The sequence below is a fragment of the Arvicanthis niloticus genome, chromosome 16, assembly GCF_011762505.2.
Source record: "Arvicanthis niloticus isolate mArvNil1 chromosome 16, mArvNil1.pat.X, whole genome shotgun sequence".
Lineage (NCBI taxonomy): Eukaryota > Metazoa > Chordata > Mammalia > Rodentia > Muridae > Arvicanthis > Arvicanthis niloticus.
In genome coordinates this window covers 7,110,764-7,127,921 of record NC_047673.1, presented here as the reverse complement: position 1 = coordinate 7,127,921, position 17,158 = coordinate 7,110,764, and the positions used below count along the sequence as shown (strand labels likewise).

At 40.2% G+C, this 17,158-nt stretch overlaps 2 long non-coding RNA genes across 2 annotated transcripts in view; both read right to left on the bottom strand.

Moving 5' to 3' along the window:
• The window catches only part of LOC117721716 (uncharacterized), a 58,549-nt gene that overhangs the window by 28,694 nt on the left and 12,697 nt on the right, over window positions 1-17,158 (bottom strand). The window lies entirely within an intron of this gene.
• Window positions 4,108-6,587, bottom strand: LOC117721714 (uncharacterized). The gene is made up of 2 exons (XR_004608465.2): window positions 6,518-6,587; window positions 4,108-4,308 (listed from the first exon to the last, which is right to left on the bottom strand). It is a non-coding gene; the product is annotated as an uncharacterized LOC117721714 (long non-coding RNA).

Here is a 17,158-nt window from a genome sequence, read left to right as displayed (position 1 = left end):
CATGGTTGCTCACAACCATCTCTAATGGGATCTATTAATGGCCCTCTTCTGGTGTGCGATGAAGTATATCCATTATCTGATATGCATAAAATTATATGTATATATGTATTTGTATACATAAAATAAATCTGGTATATCTCAGGGAATTAACATTTTTCTTAATTTCTGTGAAGGTACATTATGCTGTTGAAATTTGCATATGCATTATTGCATATGCAAAATTGGATGCTTATAGATTAAGTGGTATTCTTATTTCCAAAAATGTAGAATCTCTTGATGCCATTTATTAAAAAGAACTTTTATTGAATATAAATCTCAGAAGCTTGAAGTCTTTTTAGTCACTCATAATAATTAATTCTAAATTTCTAGAGTCATTCTAAATTAAAACTACCTTATTCAAGGACTTCATCTCCCTTTCTGTTACCTCGTTTAAGGTTTCCACTGCCATAGCTGTGTATTCAAATCATGCCTCACACTGGCTTTGTCATATTGGTAGGGTTATCCCTTCACCCATATCAATGTTAAAAATAATGTATTGTGTTTTACTTTCACAGGAAAGCTGTTTATTTAGTCTTTGACAAAAATTAAAGTCACTTTACCACTAGCCTCTTTTGAGTGTATTTCTTTCATAATGTAGTCACTAGAGCATTAAGTCATTAAATGGCATATTCTAAAGTGGTATAAAGAATGGTTCTGGACATGGCTGTCTATCCATAGGCTGATGCTAGAAATACAAAAGTATTTCTCAGTCTGACAAAGCAAATGTGCATGAGGACTTCAGGGTCAAGGTCAGCACAGAGAGGCAGCCTTGGTGGCTGCAGAATCAGCAGGCAATATCACTGCGTCACTGCCTGTGGTCACTATCTGTAACTGCTGGGCCCAGCAGCCAGCATCCTGGCTGCTTTTACCTGAACCTTTTTTTTATCTTCAATAATAATGTATCTGAGTTTAACACAGAAATGCTGATTTCCATTAAAATCTCAGGAATTCAGTAGAGCAACTCCAAAATAAAAGTATTAAGTCTAATGTAATGCCAGATTCAGTGTCTGTTGTGTACATAAATTCTGTCAATAAAGATACATTTTTTTCAGATGATTTAGTCTAACCATAGCAAGTTCCCATCAGTTAAAGGAGAGTTACAATGAGCAATGTAAGTCAATAACTCATATCCAGTAGAAACCAGTTAGAATGCACATAAAGCTAGGCCTGTTGGTACACACTAGTCATCTTAGCACTTGGTAGCTACAAGCAGGAGGAGCACAAGTTTGAGGGTAGCCTGAGCTACATGAAATCCTGTTTTAAAAAACAAAACAAAGTCAACAGACACAGTGTGCTTTGTGCTTGCTGTAGGCAGCTTCCAAAGCACCAGCTCCTCCCTAGAAAATGTCAGCCTCTCAGCTAACCTCTGGTCACAGGATGTTTTAATAGAATCTAACACTAAATTAAGTAAAGATCAGAAGCCTCATTGTCTTCCCTGTCAAAGATGAAGACTTCTGTTCTTTTCAGATACACTGGAGAGTGAAGAGGCATTGTTGAGACATGCACCTTTCTCCACTCCTCATGTACTTAGGTTTGCTTCTTAAAGTAATGAAGAGAAATAGGGTATAGGTTCCTATCATATAAAGCATCCCAGAATCATTATCCTTTCAGTCCTTAGGTAGAGGAGAAAATTTGTCAACCACAGTGAGGGAGAAAAAAAAAAAAGCCTTTTAAAAGCCTAGGTGGCCAACAGCCCACTGTTCTATAGGAGGGACCAAAAGATGGACAGATTACAACTAAAGAATGGCTGGAGGAACTCAATAGTTCCAGTTCTCAAGTTGTTTCTTCTCTGTTCTTTAGAGGATCAGGGCTAGGTGCATCCCTCCCCAATCCCACCATATAAACATTAGTTTTGTGTGTGGATCTTTCTGCTTTGTCCTTCACATGGCCTCTAAGGGTGATAAAGCGAGAGTCATCTGATCTACAGTGAACAGAACTGGGAAGTGATTCTCAGCAGACCCAGCTGTTCTGAAAGGCAAATGCTCAGTGTATCAAGAAGTCAAACATACAGCAACCCCCATAAGCACATACCTACCTAACTCATTACATCTGAAAGCAGCCTGCTCCTTAACTCCTCAGTCTCTAATTCAGGGTACTTTATAAATGTTTTGGCTTGCACCCTAGTTTTCAATGTTAGAACAATCTATATTACTATATTTTTATTAACATTATATTTGAAGACATATCAGTAAGTATTCTTGATATTTCGCAGACAGATATAAAAAGAATCTTGCTTAAATAGTTCCTGAAAACCTAGAAGGCAGTTAGGTTGAATAGTTGATTGAACTACTGCTTAGTGCCAATGTCATTTATAGTAATAAGTTTAAAAAACACTGTAAGATACCAATCTGAAATGTTTCTAAGTGAAAAATAAGTTCTTTTTAACCTTGACTTTTGTTTCACAAAACTTTTATTTTCAAAATGTAATAGAATCAAGTAACATGTTAGACTATTTTTGTCAAACCTTAGGACAAGTGCCAAGGCGTTTTTTTCCTTGCAGCTCAGGTCAAGTATAAACGCTTTAGAAACCATGTTATAGGGCTGACTTCCCTTTCCCTCTTTATCCTGATAGCACACACATTGTAACACACACAGAGAAGCACACATCTAAGTTAATGCTTCAAAAAACCTGGAAGGGACCATGTACTTGCCCTATAGTAAAGGTATTTTCTTTACATTCATTAAAGTTTGAATTCGCTTCAACTTATATTTAGATACCTGTATTGATAGTTCATTTCAGTGTTTTCTAAATATATGAAATCTTAAGAGATTCACAGTTATTTTCTCTGTAAGCATAGACAATGGTCCCTAGAGTGGAACAATACACACCCAAGACACCAGTTCCTCAACACACTTCTAAATTTTCAATAAGCATAAAATAACCTGTAAATTAATAAGTAGCCGGAACTATACATGGGGAAAGCTGATTGCTGGTTTATTGTGAGTTCCAATAAGTACAAACTAGACTCATAATTCTAGCCAGAAAAATGTTAAAAATATATAGAAACATGTGATACACCGTATCTAAGCCAAGACTCCTGTACTGCAAGGCTTACATTAAAGAGTCAGGAAGAAATGTATTATTTACATTGAGATTATCTACTGGTGTGTGCAGAAAGTTTAAATTAGCTGCAAGAAATTTTATCTAGACTTGCACCTGCCTAGTGCTACAAGTTGGTATTTACTGGGCAGATTAATTACACACATTTCTTCTGTGCCTTAAATATGATCAGGCAGATGCACACACTGTTCACAGTGAGCGCATTTCTTCTAAGTGCCTTTGGGATACAGAAGATGGTTATTACATCATCACGAATTTCCAAATTAACATACATCTCATACATCACTTAAAGAATGATTTCAATGCTATTTGCCATGTAATTTGGTACAATGATAAGTTCCCATTTACTTATTTTTTGTGTCTTCTGAGCAAGATTCACCTTCACACATTCGTCTGGCTATTCTGACAGCATTCTTTGTGTAAAGAAATATGAGAAATACATTTGAGAGGATTTTGATACTCCAGTATGATCCACTGAAAACACAATTTAGATGCCTTTGTCTACATGCCTTAAGGGGCCTCTAGCAGGTGCTTCCTTCAACAGCTGCCAAGAAGTGGGGTGTGGTGACTATGACAGATTCTTATTCAGTGTGTCCCACTGGGGACTCCTAGTGGTGACAGAATCTCATTTAGACTTAGGAGCACTGTGTCAGGGAAGACAGTGGCAACTGCTGACTGAAACCTTCCTGCAGGCATGTGGCTCTTTTCCTTCATTTTCATCAGCGGTTAGAAGTCATAGCAGTGGTGGGCTTGGGAGATGGCTCTGTGTGAGAACCTGCATTTGACTGCTAGAACCCATATAAAGCTAGAGGCAGCAGCATGCACATAGACTCCCAGCACGCAATGAAGCTCACAGCCCGGCTCAATTGGTGTATATATTTGAACAAGAAACCCTTTCTTAATATGGAAAATGCACTGCCACCTGAGGTTGTCCTCTGAGCTCCATACATATGTCATGGTAAATATATACCCGCTCCCACAAACATACATACAGGCATATACACAGATTTTTGCACAGAAAGGCAGTGCACAATGGACACCTTTATTTTTTCCTATTTAGAATAATCAACATATCTTCTACCTGTCTTATGAGATGGGTTGCAAACTTGACAGTCTTTCACTGACTCTTTACTTCAGTCTGCTCTGCATTCTTATGGCTTGACTAGTATCCAGGCAGGTTGACACAGTTGTCAGACTTGAAGATAACACTATAAAGGAGAGAAAAGCACTCATTAAAAATGCTACAATAAAGGAGATACTAGTTAGGCTAATAGTTCAGTTTATTCTTACAAAGTAGCATCACAATCCTCACTTAAAATTCAGTGTGAGGGAACCAAGGCACGTAGGCATGTATAGGGTCAAAGCTAGGTAGTTATGGTATCAGACATCTTTGGATTTTAGAAAGCTATTATTTTTTTCTAACACCAGACACCACACTGCCAAAAAAAAAAAAAAAAAAAAAAGGTTTTCATTAGAAAGTCAACTGTGGTTGTTGGGAGAAATAGTAAAAAAGATTTTGAGGTCAAATCCAGGACCAAGCAGAAAACTTAGTAAGATTTATGTTATGTACAACAGGTGTGGCAGTGTACCTCATTCACAGTAACCACATATTCTAAGGTATTCTTGAGACACTTGCTGTCTTACAATCTCTGTTGCTTGGCCATCTGATTATCTGAGCCTGATAACTGTCCGTGTTGCCTGAACCCTTCCTCTTAGTCTTGCTTTTTGATATTTTGTGATTACATACTTCTTTCTGCATATTTATACAAGCTATTGAAATTTCCCATGTTTTTGGAGCCATGTGTGGTTGTACGTGCCCAGCATTCAGGATGGTGAAGGGGGAGGACTGAGGTCAGGCCTGGCTATATTATGGAACCCTATTTTTTTTTTTTTTTTAAAGGAGAAACCAAAAACAGGTTTTCAGTTCATCCATCTGCTAAGTACATGGCATCTGTCACTAGAGTGTAAGTGGCTCCTGGATAGAGGTGATGTAATGTAAATTAGTAGGGTAGCCCCACCCACCTTTAAGACCTCCTCGAGGCTATAAAGCCCAAGTGTGTACCTCTGCTGCTCAAGTGTTGAGGCTGCAGCTGTGTGCACTCCACTAGGCTAGAGTTGGTGTGAAGTCCTCAGTCTCTAACTAATTACCTTGTCACACTTTCCTGAGTCGATGTATGTCTGTTGTGAATTTTCTAATACTGCTTTTTCTTCACTGGTACTCACAGCAGAAAGCAATGTTTATAACCATTATCAACTTTTCCTTGGCTCTACACCTCATGAAAGGCAGAATCCAGAACATTTACTGGCCTACATTTTACTGATATTATAGGTCATTAATTTTACACACCATTCTTTCTCATGTGTAGTTTCACTATCACTGCCTATTTCAAGTTCATGGGCCTTTGTGCTTCCTGTCTCATGTGGTCAGGAGACACCCGTCCTCGCCAGCCCAGCTTCAGTCATGAGCAGAAGGCTGCTCTATGGTCTTCAGAGACTTAGAAATTAAGCTTTGCCTCTAGTTTGGGGCAGTACATGGAGTTCAAGGTTAAATTCCATATAGTGGATTCCAGTGGACTCCACTATGCTTTGAGACCTTGTCCATGTTAATTGCTAACATTTTTGTGCCAGAGAGGCTTGCCCTACAGGACATTATCTGTTTCTTCAAACTGATAACTGTGATCCTCATTAGAGTTATAGTATTTGTGCAGTGGGTCAGAACCCTAAAACGAAGAGTCTGAACTTGTGTGATTTAGTGTAGCTCAAAATTTTGTCTGTCCTAGCATCTAAAATGCTTTTAGATCATAACACTTGTGAATGTGTTTTAAGTTCTTTCCCAAGCTGCGTGCTATAAGCCTAGAAAGGAAGCATGAAGAACAACTAGGAGAGGTGATGAAGTAACTATACTTAGGACAGTGTGCCCTGAGGTGTGGTCTACTCATGGGATGGAAGCACTCTTCACCAGGGTGAGCCAGCCAGAGGTGCAGATGAGATGAAGTAAATGCCCAGAGCAAGCAAGGCTATTCCATCTAATGAAGTTCTGAACACATCATAGCATGGCATGGTGATACAGTCTTTTTTTGGGGGTGGGGTGGAGTTTCGAGACAGGGTTTCTCTGTGTTGCCCTAGCTGTCCTGAAACTCAATCTGTAGACCAGGCTGGCCTTGAACTCAGAAATCCACCTGCCTCTGCCTCCCAAGTGCTGGGATTAAAAGCATGTGCCACCACCCTGCCCAGCGGTGATATAGTCTTTATGGTAGAGTTAGCTACTGGAAAAATGTTATCTTTACAAAACAATATAATTGCTTTAAAGGAAGCTATAACTAATTAATAAAATCTTACAATGTAAATAAAATGCTTTTACATGAACAAAACAGTGAAATTAACAAGGTTAGCTGAGTTAGAGAAGCAAGACATTACCTCAGTTCAAAATGGCTTTAAGGAATTCAAAGCTGTCAAGATGATGCTCTATGTGAAAAAAGAGACTTTTTTCAGAAAACAATTGAAATAAACTTGCCACACTATATGATACAAAAGTAATATTGAGTCAAGTGAAATTAAAATAAAGTTGGAGGCTGGAGAGATGGTGCAGCAGTTAAGAGCACTGACTGCTCTTGCAAAGACCCAGGTTTGGATCTCAGTACTCATACAGCCGCTTACAACTGGTTCCAGCTCCAGACTTAGGGATCGGACTCCCCTCTTCAGTATCTGTGGGTACTGCATGCATGAGGTGCATTTACATATGTCAGGAAAACACCAATACACGTAAACTCAAAATAGATAAATCATTTTAAAAACTTTTATTTTACATAATAAACAAGTTTGGGCTTTATAATTTTTATTTTAACATCTCATAGGCTCTACTTCAGAATATACATCTTAAAATGATAATAGCCAGGAAATCTGTTATATGCCTTGTACATCATACCAAAGAGTATCAGTGTGATGCTGTTGCTATTCTTTCACACTTCACTATGGTTATCTGCCCTTTGTGCTGGGCTCTACGTTCCTGAGGGAAGGATGAGGTCTGTAATGTTTGGTTGTTTTTTGGTATCCCTAAGGCCAAAAGACTAATTCATAACAGATATTCTATAAACATTAAATTAATGAAGGACATAAAGAGGGCAACCATAAGTATTTGACCCTTTAATTACAGCACTTGGGAGGCAGAGGCAAGTGGATCTCTGTGAGTTTGAGGTCAGCCTGATCTACATAGCAAGTTCTAGGTTAGCCAGGACTACACAGCGAGACCTTGTCTCAAAAAACACGTCAACCAACCCAACAAAACTAAAAAAAATTTAAGTGTTTGAAAATGTTTAGATAATTCTTGGAATCAGGCAACACTTCTTGTGCTACAAGGCATCTAGCTTTGATAGGTACTTAGACTGGACATTTATCCATCCATTCACTCATATAAGGGACAGTTAATCTGGGTTCTAAGTAGATGCTGTAGTTGCACCCCAGCCCCTCTCTCCAGATGCTGGGTGAGACTCTGGGGCTGTAACACAGAAGAGTCCACAAGAAGGCCAGTAATCCAAGTGACAATGCACTACACAAACACAATTAACAGTTGACAGGGTCCATGGAAGCCTACGACATGAAACAATTGTGCTTCACTCAGGAGAATGGTGAGCTTCCCAGAGGACGGTCCATTTGAGACTGACTTTACAGTGAGATAAGCAGGAGACTTGGAGGCAGAGAAGGAAGAAAAGCAGTTTATGAGAAGGAAAGCAGCAGGAGCCCAGGAATTCCGTGGGCTGCAACTAAGTGAGAATACAAATGACCTCCCTCCTCTTTTGAGTCTTTGATAGACAGCAAACCACCTAACATAATTAACTATATAATAATGCAAATATACTTTGTTACTTAGGTGTCTAAAATATGTATGCCACGGAGCAATTTGATGTAAGTCTTGGGGATGAGGTTAGTTTTTCTGACTGCTTTTCAGGGTTAAAATGGAAAATGTTCACCTGTCAGGCAACAAAAAACCAATTTCTATAAATGTGCCAGGATAATTCTTCTCCTCCTCAAGAACAGTCAGTCCTTAGTCTATTCATTACTGTCTTTTTATAGTATTTTTATTTAATAAAACCTATTAAGGCCACCATACAAATCTCTTTACTTATGCTTTTATCTTTTAACTGATCAATTTTTATATTGCTGACACCCCTTCTTCACCATTTGTTCATTTAAAAATTCACAGTACGTGAGCTATGTCTCCAGGGAAGTGTCTATAAAATTTGTTACAGCTGGCAAATGGGTCCGAGTCAGTGGTAGCACATGACTAAATGCTTCACAGAAAATAAAATTGTTTCTGTAGTAAGCAGAACTGTTTAAATGTTATTTATTTTTATGTTTCAAAGAAAATATATTGTGAAGTGCTGCATTGATTTAAAAGGCAACAATGTCTGTGTACACGCTGTAGAAGGGAAATTTATGAAACCTTTGCACAACTCCTTAATTGAATTTTCCAAATCTCTCACCACACACAAATAATCAATATCTTCTGCAGAGAAAACCAGTCAGAATTATTACAGTCTTTCTTTTCAATTTTGTTGTCATCAGCACATAAGAACACCTGGATATTTGTACTGTCTGCTTGCAAGTTATTTACACCTTTTAAACACATAATTGCTATTAAGTGAGTCCAAAAGTATAACATTTGCTACAGATTTCTTTCAAAAGAAAAATTATCATACTTTAAGTAAAGTATAAAAATTTAAATCATGGAAGAAAATTATGTAAAAGGCTTTGAAAAAAAAAGTAACCCTGTTCTGCTTTCCTCACATCCAAGACAAATCTTAAGTCGGCATTCTTATCAGTTGGTCGTAGTCCCCGAACAATGATGACGGGCGTAAAGCAAGAACTGTAACACTATCCACAGAGAGGTCTGACCCATGGACAGCATGCACAACAGTGAGTCCACATGAAGGACCGAGAGCTACAATGTACATTAATGTGAATCTGTGATGTCAAAATTAACAGCTATCTCCAAATAAATCCATGAAAGCATAGAGGGGAATTTTAAAGAGAATTCAAACTCAAATCTGAGTGCTTTTAAAACTAAAGTATTTGCGAAAAAAAAAAAGATGCTGCACAATATTTAAGATCAAAGATGAAATGCCAAGAGGGCAGAAGTCTTCAAGAAGTCAGAGTATTTGGCTAACATAATGAGTATTTTTTTCAAGACTGAATTGCGAGAAGTGTAACATTTAGTAAAAAATACCCCAGTGGTGGCTAGAAATGGTGGCAAGGCCACATCAAACTACTTTATGGTGTCAGCACAGGGGTTCGCTTGCCCTATAGCCTAAAGGATGTGATAGATTCAGAATCCTGTAGCCAACATGCATTTTACAATGCAAGTTAACTAAAGAAAACACAGTCTGCGCCCTTTTCAGAAGACCAGAGCTAGAAGTTCTGAAATAGTTTCTATTATAAATAGCTGAAACAATTACCTTTTTTGAACATTGTAAAGTTCAGATGGTTATGCAGCATTTGAAATATGCATTCTGCAACCTACACAATTATTCTCAAAACATAAAATGTGTTTTGGACTGAAACTGAGTCTCTTGATTTCTTATCTTGGCAGCTGCTCTACAATTTGCTTACATTCTTTTCAAAAACATTTTGTTTACTGGAAGTCCTCGTCACAGACAAACAATGGTGGCATTTTTAATATCTCTAGAAAAAATGGAAATGCCAAGTGCTACAGAATGCCATCTATTGACTAAGAAATATCTGTATGAGGTTGTTTTTAGTAGGGTTGATTGTGTAAAGCAAATACATTTCATGCCTCACCATGTGATCATAGTGTGACACCCATCACCAGTCTCGGACCACTGAACAGTCAGATGTCTTAGATCTTCAGCATAACAAATTTAAAATAATTATGAAAATTCACATCTAACTCTAACAGACAAGGAGTCTTTCATTTCATTATTTTCCTAATAGTCATAAAGCCAATATTTTTAAGGAATGTGAACTTAGTCTTATATCCTGAGTAACCAAAAGAAGCCTTCCTTTGTTTAAGAACCTCGAGTTTAGCAGAAGAGAGCCTGTTATTCACATAGTCTGGCAAGGCATTCAGATTCATAGGTCTAGTTCTTATTAAAGGGTGAGTGACCTCTTCAGGTTTCTCTTAGTTCCATGAAGCCTCACACACAGGACCTGCCATATGCCTGTTTACTTATCCCTGGAGTGTCACACAGATTCTCCTCTTCCTGTAGTAGCCCATACTGAAGATATGCATGGTAGGAACCAGAGACAGCGGCAGGAAAAGCATCCAGTAAAGTGCAAGAGCTCAGATTCAAACTCCAAGGAAGCATGTGGACATGAGTTGGAAAATGAAGAACTTTTAGTGCCTTAGAAAACATAAAGAGCTACTATAGCTCATGCCAAGTGGAAATGGAGGATTATCAGAGCAAAGAAGTGGTAATTAGGCATGGCAATATTGATGCATATTATGAAAACAGGTTTTTAAATTAAGTTTTTATTTAAGTCACAACAAATAACTAATGCTTACTAGAAATTTCAAAATATAATTTAGTGGTGCAGTTTCTCCTATGAATGAAAGAAACAACCCTGTAGAAGCCTGACAAGGGACAATTCAGTCTGTATGTCTAAAAATAACACAATAGCTAGGAGGCTGTTCTTGCATAAATGCACAAAGAATTGAGCTGCAGTGTATAACTGAAGGAATGACAATACTTACTCTCCAAACCCCTTGAAGATTTTAGTCATGGATTATTAATACTTCTAGAAAGTTCTTTAAAATTATTTGAGGGCTAGTGAGATAGCTCAGTGGGTTAAGGTCCTTGTTGCCAAAAACTGATAACCTGAGATTGATCCCCAAGAGCTACATGATAGAGGGATTCCTGTAATTTGCCTGCTGATGCCTTCAAGTGTGCCATGGTATACCCCTCAATAGATGAATTAAATGTAATAATTTTGTTAACTAATCACCTGAGATTTTTTCCTTCATTTCTCAAAATTTGGTAAATGTCAGTTTTAACTATTAATACTTCTAGGAAAGCATGGATTTTGAAAAATACATCATTGGCACAGAAAATATAGAAGGTCTTCTTCTAGGGAAATAATAAACATATAAATGTCACCTTATAATCTAAATCTTGTGAGGTTAGAAAAGTGAATCTATGACAAACAACACTGAAGCCATGAAAAGCTACAGGAGAGAAGACCCCTAACCTTGTAAACACTCCCTTGTGTGAGACTCTGTGGCACAGTGCCAGCGGGAGGCACAGGAGCCTACCCCTCTACAAGAGCTTTGGAGGCATCTTGCCCTGGTTGTTAACCTTGTATAATGTGGCTGACCTCTGTATCTGACTGGAATTTGCTATTTCTACTGAAGATTACTGTTCAAGTTAAGCCCACTCAAACATATTAGACTGGGTGAACCAGTGTCACTTATATTTATGTATAATTTGAAAACTAGGGTGACTAGCTGAGTTCACTTGTTTTTGGAAGGAACATGAAATCATGGAAAGGCCAGACTTTCTGAGTCATCTGACCTTTAGATTGAGTCTCTGCTTTGTAAATTAAGTGCCAGTGTCTTTGGTCAAGTTAATGGATTTTGTGTATTTTGTTACTGTCCATAATGACAGTGAAAATAACTAGTAATATTACTGTAAAATCTGCTAAGCTTAGGACTGGGAACACAGAAATTACAGTACTCAGTATATGGTTGTTGCTTGTACTTAAGGATGCTAGCCTAAAATATCACTAGCCAAGGGCCGGCTCCACTTGCAGAGACTGCTGAGTGACATTCATGTCATAATATTAAAAGTCTCATTCTTCTACACACAACAGAGTATTATTCAGTCATAAAGAACAAGGAGGTCTCTGCTGGGCACCTGACCAAAGCAGCACTCAGCAGGACAGCCTGAGTATGGCATTTTAAAAAAGACCACTGCTGTTTAGTGGCTTGGTGGTTCCAGGCCCTCCATCAATCACACCTACAGAAACCTCAGAGCAAGTACCCTGGGACTATATGCAGAAACCTAGCAATCAATACACTTCAAAACCACAAAGAAGGACCTGAATCAGATCGACTCACTGTTTAGAAGGTGGGATCTGCTGAGAGCCAGGGTCTGTAGAGGAACAGACATAAGTCCCCAATATACTTGGTATTCCTTAGTGACTATTGCCATGTTCCTATGTCCCAAGCCTCCTGCTCATCCTTGGGGTCCCCATCCACGATGTAAGGTGATAAAAAGTAGGAATCTGGAGAAAGACTGGAAGAGAACTTAGATTCTAGAGTTGGTTTGCTGTCACTTCTTATGCTATGGGTTAGACAACAGTGGGTTATAGAGGCAAAACTGCCCCTGCCCCCAGTTTCTCAGGAGATGGAGGTCAGTTCTTCTACAGAGATCTGTGTCATCCTTAAGGTTATAGTATCCCCAAGAATAGAGAGGACTCTGAGCTTATGCTTAGACCCCAGATCCAAGACTGAGGTGGTAATGGATTGGGAAAGGCAATGATGGCTAGCCATTCAGGGGGACAGGGAGCTCCAGGCACAGAAGACCCACTGTCCTTCCATGCTCACCCAGGCTAGGCTGGGCATTCAAGGACTAGTATGCAAGCTTTGGCTAGGGCTTCTTTCATTCCTCTTAGAAAAAATAATTATCTTCTGTTGCCCTCTTTTCCCACTTCAAGACTTTCTTTTCCCATCTTTTTTTGATAAACTTTCTAGAAGAACATAACAGCTTGGTTTGCATGTAGTTTCCTTATTACAGCCTCCTGTAGGAGAGGGTTGTTTTCAACTGCCTTTTGGATTTCTTTACCTCTTGTTTCATCCTAACTTTAGCCAAAACTGCTTCTCTCCCATGACCCCCTGACCTCACTGGTCCCTCTATGACTTTCCCCTTTTCTCCCCTTTGCTTTGTCCAGCCAGTACTAACCACTAGTCTCACTGCTCTGCCCTCCACACACTACCGAGCACTGCAGTGCACACAGTACCATCAGTGCTCCTCCACTTCCTAGGTTTGGATGTGATTGTTTTTAATTTGATCATTACTGCTATTTTCACCGTGGGCTGATCTATCTTTGATAGTGATTGCTTTCGCAAATGGTATTCTTCCTTCAGGGGAATGTTAGAAATTAAGCCCGGTGCCCTGAATATGTGGGCTGAGGGGTGTAACTTACTAAGCTAGATTTGGAGTCTAGCAGAAAACAACACCATAATCTTACTACAGCCCAGTCACTCTCCTATGTTGAAAACACTTCACATGAAGAACAGGGGTGATTTAGAAAGAAAGAAAAACAAAAAAAAAACAAAAAAAAACAAAGATTTAACTCCAGATGTGCAAGTCTCAAAGTGAAAACACAGGAAACCTGAAAATCCAAGGCACAATAAATCCTCCACAAAACATTTATCCCACAGTAATAATACCCTTTAACAGTAATACCCTTTAACAGTAATACCCTTTAACAGTAATACCCTTTAACAGTAATACCCTTTAACAGTAATACCCTTTAATGGGAGTGAATTATATGAAATCCCGAAGACTTAATTTAAAAGAGTGATTATAAATTATTCAAAGATTTCAAAGAAGACACATTTCAAAGAATTCCTGAGTGAATTATAAGAGAACAAAAATAGCTAAAAAAAATAAAGGAGCATAGAGCCAGTCGATGGCTCAGTCGTCGTCTAATCCTCAGCACCATATAAAACCCATGCATGGCATGCTGGTGTGTCTGAATTCCCAGTACTGGAAGGGCAGAGACAGGCAGATCTGAGAGCTTGCTGGCCAGCCTTGGAAATCAATGAACTCTAGGTTTCAATAAAAGCCTCATCTCAAAACTAGTCCAGAGCGAGGGCTGAGAGGTGGCTCAGCAGTGAAGAGTACTTGTGAAGAGTAGAAGCAGAGGACTTGGGCTTGATTTCTAGCACACATATGAGGCTCACAATCACCTGTACCTCCAGTTCCAGGGGATCTAATCCCCTCTTCTGACTTCCGTGGACACTGCACACATGTATTACACATACATATATGTAGGCTAAATACCCATACACATAAAATAAATATAAAAATAAAAAATGAGGTGGAGCGTGACAGAGGAAGATACCTACTGTTGACCTCAAATGAACATACACAGCTATGTGCACATTATATATCACATCTTGGTCTTTCAAGGAGTTGAGACCATGTATTCCTGACATTTAAGCCACCAGGTGGGGGTGGGGTCCCAGAAATGCCTGCAGATGAGAAGCCCTACAGCAGATACTGGGTGGGACAGGGACGGTTAGCATAAGGAACCCTGCTCTCCTGTGCTGTGGAGGCTGCACAGGGTAAGTGGCCTCTCTTCTCCAGGTTTCTGCCTCCTTCCACTTCTAGAACTCTTCTGTGCTGGGATGCCTGGGCTCCTCCTTTCTCAAGGTGGAACCCCAGACTCTTTAGCCACTACTACACTTCCACACTGGTTGACCATGAGGGCCTTCTTGGCTCCAGTGAGGTGGGGAGTGGCCTTGCCCAGCAAGGATCCTGCCCTTGTCTGGAGTGCCAAGGCAGATCTCACAAGGCTGGTACTCAGTGTCTTAACTAATGTTTGACTAGTACCTCAATTAGGACACAATACCTGTTTCGATTATGTGGACTTTCTCATTTAAGATTTAAGAGGAAATTTAATTTAAAGGGAAAACAGCTTTGGATAGAAGTTGGGCTGCTGAGAGTGGCAGAGACTTTCAGGGACTGGAGAGGAAAAAGTAGGTGATGGGAGATCCAGAAAGGGCTAGCCTGGGCCAGGCAGGGGTAGCCTGGGCACCAAGACAGTTCTCTCTCTCTCTCTGGCTTCTTCTTTCCACAGCCACCTTCCTTTAGGACCCCAGGTAAGATAGGATCATGCATGGCCTCTGTGTCTGGCCTCACATGGCTTCTCACTGGTTCACTGGTCACTTTCCTAACCTCCCATTGTCTCACTCATGTTTCTGACTTCAGATTGGTTCATTCATGTTTCTGACTTCACATTGGTTCATTCATGTTTCTGACTTCACATTGGTTCATTCATGTTTCTGACTTCACATTAGACCATTCATGTTTATGACCTCATATGGGCCCACTTGTGTTTCTGATCTCCCACTGGCCATTCATGTTTCTGACTTCACATTGGTTCATCCATGTTTCTGACTTCACACTGGCCTATACATGTTTCTGTTTTCCCATTAGTCCATTCACTCTTCTGACCTCCTATTGGTCCGTTTGTGTTCCTGATCTCCCACTGATACACTTGTATCTCTAACCTCATATGGATCCACTCATGTTTCTTATTTCCTTGTTGGGCTAGTCACAGCTCTAACCTCCAGCTGGTCCATTCACACTTCTGATCTCCTATTGGTCCGTTTGTATTTTTGGCTTCCTATTGGCCTATTCTTATTTCTCACTTCTGACTGACCTAGTTCTTCCATAGCAAGATCGTCATTTCCCTCTGACCAACGTTGGCATGTTCCAGGTGGTCCTGAGGTGTATACATCCCCAAATCTACCTCATCTCTACAAATATCCATCCTTTAATTGCCCAGTCTGTCCAAAAGGAAAACGACCTGATTCTTCAATCAGAAGCTTCATTGGGATAATGCAGAGATAATAACCCATTCCCCAGGCCTGTCACCAAAGGACCAGGGCCAGGAGACATATGTTGACCTCAAATGTCCATAGGAGAGAGCTCACGGATGGAGGAGACCATGATGGAACCTGAGGGTGGATTGTCACCTGCTCTGTTGGCCCACCTTGGGGAATGTGGACCAGATTTCTAGGCAGAGCGAAGAGCTGGCCCTCTCTATCTTTACCTAGGAATTAGGTCTGCAGTCATCGCCTGCGCCCTCATGCCATATTATCCTCTACCCCACCAAGCCCGAGGAGGAAGCTGCACAGGGCCAGGAACTGTTTGGCGTTTCACCCCATTCTTACCAACTATCCCATGCCATGTCTGCTCAGGTTTGAACAACGGATAGAAGTAGTTAGTTACATTTTAAGGCATCTCTTTGACCTAAATGTTCCATAATCAAATGGCCATAAAGAGGGACTTATTCTGCGTCGCTTTTAACCCTTCAGGGACCACTTCCCCGATGCAGAGAGATGAAGATCTGGTTTCCACAGGATAGGCAGCTCGAGGCAGAGCTGAATAAAATCTCCCTGCCCCTCCATGTCAGGCAGACAGTATGTGATGTGCAGTAGGGACAGTGCCTTCTGTCTCCTGTGCCCACGGGAAGGATACCCCAAGCACGCATCTTCATTAGGTAAACAGCTCACTCCAATAGATGCTTAACTTTGCACATTTAAAATGCTCATTCTGGAGTGAGTGACGTCTGAACTTACCATGGAAACATCATACTGTGAAGAGGGGGAACAAATGCATCCCCCTGGCCTTTTTCTGTTCTTCCCCAAATGGACACGTGCGAGTTTCCATTTTCTGGTCAAATCCTGAACCCATATCGCATCTATATTGATTGGCAATGGTAGTCAGAAGGCGGCTGCTGGGAGAACTTAGATGGAGAGCATGTGCTCACCCATAATTCAGACCTTGCTTTATTTCTGAGAATCTCAGACCAACAATAACTGTCTGCAGTTTAGGGAGCTTGGGTGGAGGACCACAAAGTGAAAGGCAAGCAGATGGTGTTTCCTTCAGGCTTAACATGTGTGTGCTCCATACATGGCTTCATGCCTTGATTTCAAGATGGCCACATTTCCCTGCTTCTCTGTCTTGTACCCTGGCATGTTCTGGGTATGCAGGAAAGTGTAGCTTCTCCATCATCCATTTAAAGGGAGAGAAAAGGTGGGAAAGGAGGACACCACACTACAAGATGTCCTTTCACCTTGTGGCACATTTGCACGGCAAGCCCTTTGGGTGATTCTGCCAGTGACTCCCTTGATCCAGTCTCCCTCCCTTGCCTTGTTCATGTGTATCAGTTAGGACATCCAGAATGGCTCTCAGGAGGATCCTGTTTTAACGAGTTCCAACAGGACAGAACATAGTCGTGAGTTCTAGCTCTGTGACACGCTCTCCATTGCTCTTGAAGGTATGCGTGGAAGTGACAACAGGGATCTAG